Source organism: Theropithecus gelada, chromosome 14 (assembly GCF_003255815.1).
Source record: "Theropithecus gelada isolate Dixy chromosome 14, Tgel_1.0, whole genome shotgun sequence".
Lineage (NCBI taxonomy): Eukaryota > Metazoa > Chordata > Mammalia > Primates > Cercopithecidae > Theropithecus > Theropithecus gelada.
The window spans coordinates 101,103,715-101,112,876 of NC_037682.1; positions in this window are offsets into that span (position 1 = coordinate 101,103,715).

Here is a 9,162-nt window from a genome sequence, read left to right on the forward strand (position 1 = left end):
AAATATTAGTTGTGTATTCTCTTTCTGATTAGTTGTTGAAATCCAGTCACTCTTTCCAGAATATCATCTCCAGATATGTTCCAGGCTTGAATTGATGCTGATAATATTGGGTTTCCCTCTCTCAAAAAGTGGCTTTACCTTTTAAAACTTTACAAAACAAGAAGCTCTTGTGATAACCTTTCTTAACCCCTCTTTTCCAACTTATGCTGAATATCATCTATCTGTGTTTGCAAATCCTGTCTCTTCTTGGATCATGACCTTAACTCAGGATTTTAAATTTTAGCCTAGAGGTTTGTAGTCACTTTGTGGTACAAAATTTTCAGCACATGGAATCTCAAAAATTTAGGAAAGCCGCTACTAACCTCAATGTATTTAGGTGGCAAAAATGCATTGAGATGACAAAAATACTCACTCTTCACATACAGATGTGCAAAACAAATGTGGCTACTTTATTTTCCTATAATTCATCTTATCTTCCTCACAGGGACCTATTTGCTTGGTAGTTTTCTTAAGAAAGTCACCACATTATCAAATTTTCTCTCTTTCCTGTGCCCCTTTCCAAGGCTGTGTCTGGGTATAATTTATGTTATCTCATGGTGGCAGAGGAAAAAGGCTCCTCAGATCTATGCAGAGTTCAAGGAATGCTTGCTGGTTCAACTGGAGAGTGGCCAGTCTGGTTTGCTTCCCAAACTGGTGGCTGCTATGCTACAGCAAGTCCTATCTTGTACCCCCAGTTGGAGCCCAGGATCCTGGACAATTTTCCAGTCTCAAACTTTGAGTCTACCATGGCTTTTTGTTCCAACTGAAGAATTTTGCCATTTTACCGTATTCTAAGCATCCCTGGGCTCCTTTAACTGGGACAAATGGGAATTTCTGGGTTCTATTCAGATGATAGAAAACAAGAAGCCTTCTAGTAGCCTACTGCCATGACCATCACCCTATTGCCACTGCCTTCTTGTTGGAAACAGGAAAGTACAGTAGCTCTCTCTATTAAGGTTTCCCACTAGTAAAGACATGGATACTTGCTAAAGCCCTTACTACCCTCAAAGTTCTCTGGCTTCCGGATCCTATCAGAATGCTTATTATTGGATCCCTCTCTATTGCAACTTTTCTCTGAATCAAGGGGCTTGGGGAGCAAGAGTCTTACAATTCGTCTTCCTCAGTCATTATTAGACTCCTCTCTCTCCCCTCCCCAAATTACCCAGGACTGGAAAGGATAGACTTTTCTATGTGGTCCCTTAAGGACTTCCTTTAGTACAAAGGTGTAATCAGACAGGAAAGTGTAGATTTGGGGCTTTTTGCTTTCTACACACCACATTCTATACATTGACTGTAGCTTCACGGCTGTCTTAAAATGGAAACTAGAATGTGGAAGAGAGATAAATGAGCCTACATGGGAAGGCATGTCAGAAATATTTTGTTAGTTACACTTGAATATACGTAGGTGATTATTTCAAATGGCATGGTAGGAATTCAATGACGACAGAAATAACACTGTTTCCCCCTTTGCTTGCCAAAGTATGAACCCTTAATTCCGTATGAACTAAGTTAAAAGCTTAGTTCCTGTGATTAATGTATCTTCTGGCAAGCACCCTTGAGAAAGATCGTAACTGCCAGCAGTCTTTGCACCTCCATATTGATTGGCCTTTTTTAGGGATCCCCTGATGGAAAGGAGAGGAGGCAGTACAGGTCACTCAGTTCCAAAGGGGAGTAAAGAACAAAGAAAGGGGAGTAAAGAACAAAGAAAGGAGAGGCAGAGAAAGGCTCACTTCTCTACCTTTGCCTTGTGGCAAAAGCTTCCCTGGGGCATCCTTCCCACACCCACCATCACAAGTTTTCCTGGTGGGAGATGCATAAAAGATTGTGCTCTACAAGTGGAAATTGGCCATGCTGTGTGGCAGGATTATTTTCAGGGTCTACCTTGGTTACTTCTGTTCTTAAACTTTTAGGTAGTTTCATTTCTTTGTCCCAAGGAAACTGTCCTATTACTGACAGTTGTCAATCAGCCTGCAGTCCTTGCTGTTATGACCACATTCTGATAACAAATTAGCTAATCCTTGCTTGACCACTGACTAGGTGTCATTGACTGATACATGTATCCAGTTGAAGAGATAATCCCTTTGAACCCTTCAGCTCTAATATTGAGAGTTTATTCAGTCAACAGATATTTATTGTAAGCCAAATATATGGCAGACATCATTTTGTCCCAGAAATGCAGCCGTAAACAATGTAAGCAAATGTCCTGCCCTCACGGGGGTTTCTTCTAGTGGAGAGAGATAATAAACAAAACACCTAAGTAAGTTCTGGAGTACATTACAGAGAGAAAAGTACTATGAAGACAAAGAGGGGAAGGGCGGGGCGGGGTGGGGGTGTGGTTTTTAAAGAGGGTGGTTAGAGACAGCCTCTGATATTTGAGCAAAGACTTGAAGAAGCCATGCAGATGTAAGGTTTAATTGAATAAAAATTGTTTGTATAGAAGAATTTTTGAAAACTAATTTCACCCAGCCTCCTAATTTTATAAATGAGCAAATTGGATTTTGGTAAGAAGAAGGCAAAAAAACTTACGCTTACGGAACATTGTGTCAGGTACTGACACTCCCAAACTAGAGAGGAGTGATGAAATCTGCTGGTACTTTGAGTAGTTTGTAGTCTAATTAACCAATAAATTTAAATTTGATTCAAGTGTGGTAATAAATGTGTGAAAAAGTACTTCAAAGCACAAAGAAGTAACAACTAAGTCTATCTGGGAAGGTTAGGAAAAGGTTTCCCATATTTTAGTTGGGTTTTGAGGGATAAGCAGCAATTCACCAAAATAAGAAAAAGCTTTTGAGGCAGGAGCAAAAGCACATACAAAAACACAGAGATAACAGTATTCTATATATTTACACAAGCGTTATGCTGTTCATACTGGGATTGTCAAAAGAGAAATCTGAAAAGTAAAAGCAAGCCAGATCATTAAGGACTCTGCAAGGGCAGCTTTTAAAGATATGCCTTTTCTGTTGTTGGTGGGGAATTAGTGAGAAATTTTGAATATAGAGCTGAGTTATAGATTTGGGTTTATTATAGATTAGGAAGATCACTGTATGGAACAGATATAATGGTGATTAAGACATGATATGAAGCAGCTGCAATAATCCTGTGACACAGGATGAGAGTTTGAACCAATGGAGATGGGGATGAAAAATAAGGGCATATTCAAGTGCATGTTAGGTTATGGAACTGGTGGGGTTGGTGATTCATAGATGCATGGTGTGAGGGAAAAGACCAAAAAGGGGAGGAAAGGGCAGAGAATAGATTTATGCTTTCTATTTTGTGGCTCAAAGCAACCCCAGTTGGGTGCTGTTTATCTGTCATGACTTGGTGACAAAGTTAATAAAAGGGAGTTCAAAGGAAGGTTCTGGGCTTTGCTGGCACAGCCTTTGATGAGTTTGTCCCCAGACCACGTTCAGAATGTGGTGAAGCACAGCTCTGCGGAGCAGTCTGCAATTTGCTGTGTGAGCTTCACTAAGTAGCATTGTCACCATCTTGTAGTTACTGATAACCGCTACTCATAGTCTGTCATGTTGAAGGAGGGCTCCGTATGTCTGGAAGTGTGTGTTCTGACATTAGCTGCTAGGCCATTTGTTGCAATTCTGAGGCATGCCTGCATAGAATCATGACATTACACAGGATCTACTATAAACCTCACTTTACTCTCTTGGAATACAGTGATCAGATAGGACCCCATTGACAGGAATAAGAATCAATATACTGCTGAGAAGGAACCCATGGTGTTGGTGAAGATGTTGAAAAGCCAACACAGCCAGTAATGTGGAGAAATGGCCTGGGTTCAAATCTTGGCTCTGACACTTGGTAGGTATGAGACCTTGGAGAAGTTTCTGAACTTCTCCATGCTTTAGTTTTATGAAGGTTTATTGTGTGGATTAAATTAGAAAACATATGCAAATATCTAACAATAGTGGGCAATGAGTGTATGGTAGTCCCTGTTCTGGCTTCTTTTATAAGGATTGGTTGGGGAAGGGAAGGAGTAATTTTCTGGTAGATGATTAATAGCAAACTCGTGTTCTTTGTGCTCTAATGTCACATTCCAATCTCTAGCAAAGTGCCTGGCACATAGCAGTTGTTTAGTAAAGATACTGATATCTTTAAGATACTGATATCTAAAAGTACTCTGGTACTGCTGTAAAAGGAGTCTTACCAGAATCACACCAGCAAAAAAAAAAAAAAAAGGCAAAAAGCAACAGTATATTTGCAAGTCATCAGTTTCACTTGACTTCTAGATGGCAATAAGAGTGGCATCATTGGAATCTTTGGCATTGTTCAATAATCTATATCTTCAAGGAAATGTTTGGCAGATACAACATTTCTCCCCTACCCTGCTCCTCTACACTCTGCTTGCCTGAATAGCCCAACAAAGCTTGCTTTTGGGACCCAAGCCCTCATACTTCTCATGGCTGGTACAGGAGCAGTGAGTCAGCCATAGGAACTGAAGCCAAATGGACATATGTTGAAGGAAAAGGATCAGGTAATCAATCAGTCACCTGGCATTTGTTCAAGTCTTCTGCACTGAGGGAGATGCTAAAGAAAGCAGGGTTCCTTCTCTCAAAGAGTTTATGACTCAGGGAGAAAAGACTTTCAGAATGAAATAATACAAGGAAACCAAGGTAAAATGGCAATTAGAAATAAAAATAAGCCCACGTTGAGTGAACACAAACTGATCTTTGATGATGCAATCTTCTTTTAGTCTCATGTCTAGAATGGGAGCTGTAAGATTCTGCTTACTTGTAGATAGAGAAATCTGCATCTGAGAGCAGGATTTGAAGTTGAGGCAAGGAAAGGCCCAGGTTCTGTTCCTTCTGACTAGAAAGCATGGCACTGTCTCTCAGTGGTAATGAAAACAACACGTTTCTGGTAGAATTGACACAATGCATCATTCCTCTTTTTTAATCCTTCCACCTACCCCAGGGCACTCATATACTCTCCAAACTGCTCAGTATACTGCTCTGTGACCCACTCCCACTTGAAGGGCTGCCCTCTTATATTTAGATTCATTTTATCTCTCTGAACATTTAAAATGAAAGCGTGCCCCTGTCATAATAGCACCTGTGACCTACTCCTTATCTTCTCAGGACCATACTCTTTGCAACACTGAGCATGTGTATTTGGTATTAATCTGCAATAGTGACTCAATGATTTAAGATAACATTTTCATTTTCACAGAAATCTCCAACATCTTAGGCAGGAGGAAATATTTTGGGGCACAGCTTTGGGTGCAGGAGGGTTGATGTGAGTACTCTTCCAAGTCAATCAAGGGAATAGTCACCTGCTTAACTCTGCCTTTAGCAGCCAAGACCCAGGACATTTAAGACCTACAGAGTGCTCAAGTCCTGAAAAACACGTAACTCCCCAATCTATCCCTGCCATGTGATTTAATATAAAAACAACATAAAACAGAACAGTAAGGAGGTACATGACTAATAATGTTTTAATTTTAACCATGGCAATTATTTTAATGCCTTGTTGAAATAACAGTTTTTTTTTTGTTTTGTTTGTTTGTTTTTTATGCTCAGTCTGCCTTATGGAAAACCTAGCTAGCATCAAACTGAACTTATGGAGTGACTTGGCAGCCTAGTGTTGCCTTTAGAAGAGCTAATGGCTCATATTATGACTGACGGACTGGGTGTGGAAAGTTTGTCAACCACCCCTCTGAATCTGCTGAGCTCAGCCCAAAGGAAGAGATATTGCTGGCTTCACATTAACGTGGTCCCTACCATGAAGAAAGGAATGCTGGGACCACAGCGTCTTTGTAGGCCTGTTTGACACTGATTTCAACACTTTCATTCGGGTTTGAGGGCCACCTTGGCCATGTGGACCATGACAACAAGCTCATTCCCGCAGCCTCTAATCAGTAGGCTTTTTGCATCTTTGGAGGCCAGAGCTTCTCAGGAGCTATTCCAAAGCAATCAGTCATGACTGAATTACACTGCCTCTGGGTCACACCACCTGTGGGCCTTCAGTGGAATCTGCTCAGCCTTCATTATTTTTCCAGGAAGCCATCTGCACAAGGTTTTTTAAAAAAGTTAGGGGCTCCAGGAAGGCCCCATTTCAACACAGCAGAAAATGACTGATATTTGTTCTTTATTAAAAAAGAAAAGCATCAGCATTATTTTTAAAAAGGGACACTTCAGTACATATTATGAACTCTCTTATCCAGACACAAGGCAGGTGTCCTTGTTTACACCTTTTCTGTATCCAGCTAAAATGTCTCACTTAACATTCAGAGTAAACTTTCAGGGTTTATTATTCCCATTTTATAGATAAAGCACTGAAGCTCATGGAGATTAAGTAATTTCCTGGGTCATCCATCTAATAAGTGACTGAGTGTGGATTGAATTATAGTTTGCCTAACTCTAACGCCTCTGCTCTTTTTTCTCCTTGCTACCAGACAAAAACACCATTCCTGTGACTTTTTCTTATCAATTTCAAATACATTATTTCTATGAGACTGTCTAAGCACCCCTTAAAACTCACCTTTAAAACAAACAAACAAAAATAGTATGACAACAATGTATGTAGCTGTCAAGAGAACTTCTTGAAATGTAGTACAGGGACCCATTCATATGAGAATCTGAGGGGACAATAGAAAAGGGAAGGAAGATTGTCAAACCTTCTAAATCCATAGGTTACTTGGGCTTGATCCAATACTTAGTGGATCTGAATCTCTGGAGGCAGGTCTCAGGAATTTGTATCTTTATCAAATTCCCCAAGTGATGCCAATGCAAACTAAAATCACTGTCCCAGAGGGATGCCTGATGAGGAAGAATGAGGATCTTGGGGAAAATCTAATTTCTATACATTTTTTCAAGACTTGAATGGGAAACAGCTTTTTTTTTTTTTTTTTTCAGGATTCTATGAAGTGCCATCCAGTGCAATGCTCTTTAACTGTTTGTTATTGTGGAAGAGATACGTTGTTTCTCTGTGCACTTACATGTAGCAATGGAATGACCTGGATTTTTCAGGTCATTTTTGTTGGTATGAAGGAAACAACAACAAAAAATCTCATGTCCCTCAAATCTTCCTGTAAGAGTCAATAGATCTGGCAAGATCTCTCCTTCTAAAGACAAGTAAATGGAATTATGCAGATTGGATTGGCAAAGTAATGGCTCCTGAAACAAACCCAAAATCCATAGCCACCCACCAAATTGCATAAAAATGGAGCTGTGACCCAGAGACAATACATTGCTGTCCCAAATGCAATTAAATAACATGCTGCCAATACAGCTGTTGGTATATCACTGTAGCTTGTAAAATAATCAGTTACTTTTTCAGGACTAAAGGTTATGTGATTTATCAGAATACTGTCAATATTATTCTTTTTTAAGAAACCAAGTATAATGGAAAGGGGAAAAAATCAAATAAGGCCCAACAAGGTAGGGCCATAGCTATCATGTGTTTGAATCAGAGGTTTGAACTTTATTATTTAAAAAATGATGTAAATCAGATGATTGGAGACGTTTCACTATCATTGAATAACATAAGTGTCCAAAATGATGCCAGGAACATCACATTTATTATTTTTTCACTCTTCACAAAACTCTGTGGAGTGGGGATTGTCGTCACCCATGTTTTGCTGATGAGGAAACCAGGTGGAGTGAAGGTACACTACTTATCTGTGGCCATATGGGAAGGGCTCTGGCCCTGGAGCCCAGTACTGAGCTGTCACTTCTTGTATCCCTATTTTGGGAGATACATTCTATTCTTGCATTATGTCTGCTCTTCCCTTGTTTCTTTGCTAACACCAGAGCTATGCCTGCTCCAAAATGCTATATTTTTCTCTGTGGTTGGCTGCCTTTGTGAATGCTGACTCTAACCTCTCTTACCACCATTGAAAGTGGCCTATAGCAAGGAGTTCAAAATCCTTCCTAGTTCAAGTACCCTACTTGTCCTTACTTTCTGATGGAGAATGAGCTCACCAGGTGCAGATGACCCATTGTTGAACTGCAATAGAATATGATTAAGAGCATTAGGTCTCGAGTTAGACTACCTGAGTTTGAACCACCACTTCCATGACTTACTAGCTCTGTGAAAGTGATTTGGGACAAGTTACTTAGCCTCTCTATTCCTCAATCTCCTAATCTGTAAAATTGAGAGGAGAGTAAAAGGGTAATGAATAAATATATGCTTAGAACTGTGATTAGCACAAAGTAAATGCTCAATATGTTGTAGTTGTGTTTTTTTGTTGTTAAATATTAGTAATTAGAAACTTTGAGCCCAGCTATGTGTTCATGTGTAACAATACCCAAACAATTCACACCAAAAGAAACTTTCAGTGACAAAACAAGAAGAAATTCAGTGGCTAAGAGTGTGGACTCCAAAACCAGACCACTGTCTTCAAATCTTAGTTTGTCACTCCCTAGCTGTGTGACTTTGGGTGACTTCATAACTTTTCTGTGCCTCAATTTTCCAATTTGAAAATACTGAAATAGGAATGTTATGAAGACTGAAAACAGTTTAACATTTCCAAATGCTGATAAAATGCCTATTACATAGTAAGAACTGCCTAGGTGTTTATTGATAACAAATTTAAACAATACTGATAAAGCTCTTTCTTGAAATGGTGGAGTTTCTAACCACCTCTTCTATGTATACGCCCTCTATAGCTTTGCCAGGTGTTAAAGCTCAAATTGCTGGCAAATTCTGGTAATGTGTTAACCTCAGTTTACACACACCAATTTTTAGCAACCCTTAAGTTAAAGGCCTCAGTGACCCAGTCATTTATAAAACTCACATCATAAAAATTGATGTATCATAAGAACTGAAAAAAGGACTCGCATTTTTGGATCAGTTTTCTGACCATCAAGAAAATTCTCATAGCCCACTGTAAGCCACAGATGATGTGTTGAGAAATTTGGGTCTGTATAAACTTCCCCTGACAGTGTGAAAATTTCCCTCCCCACACCCCACCCCGGGAAACATGCAAGAAGGGCAGCAGCATACACAAGCACTCACTGATGGACGCTTGGCACTGCTGTGGCAACTCCAACAAGAACATCCTTCAACAATGTTTCATGCCAGTTAAATGCCCAGTGGAGCTGAGCATATGTGTGAGCACCTCTCCAGGACACAGAAGGAAGCATTTGCAGTGCCAAGTGCTTAGACTTT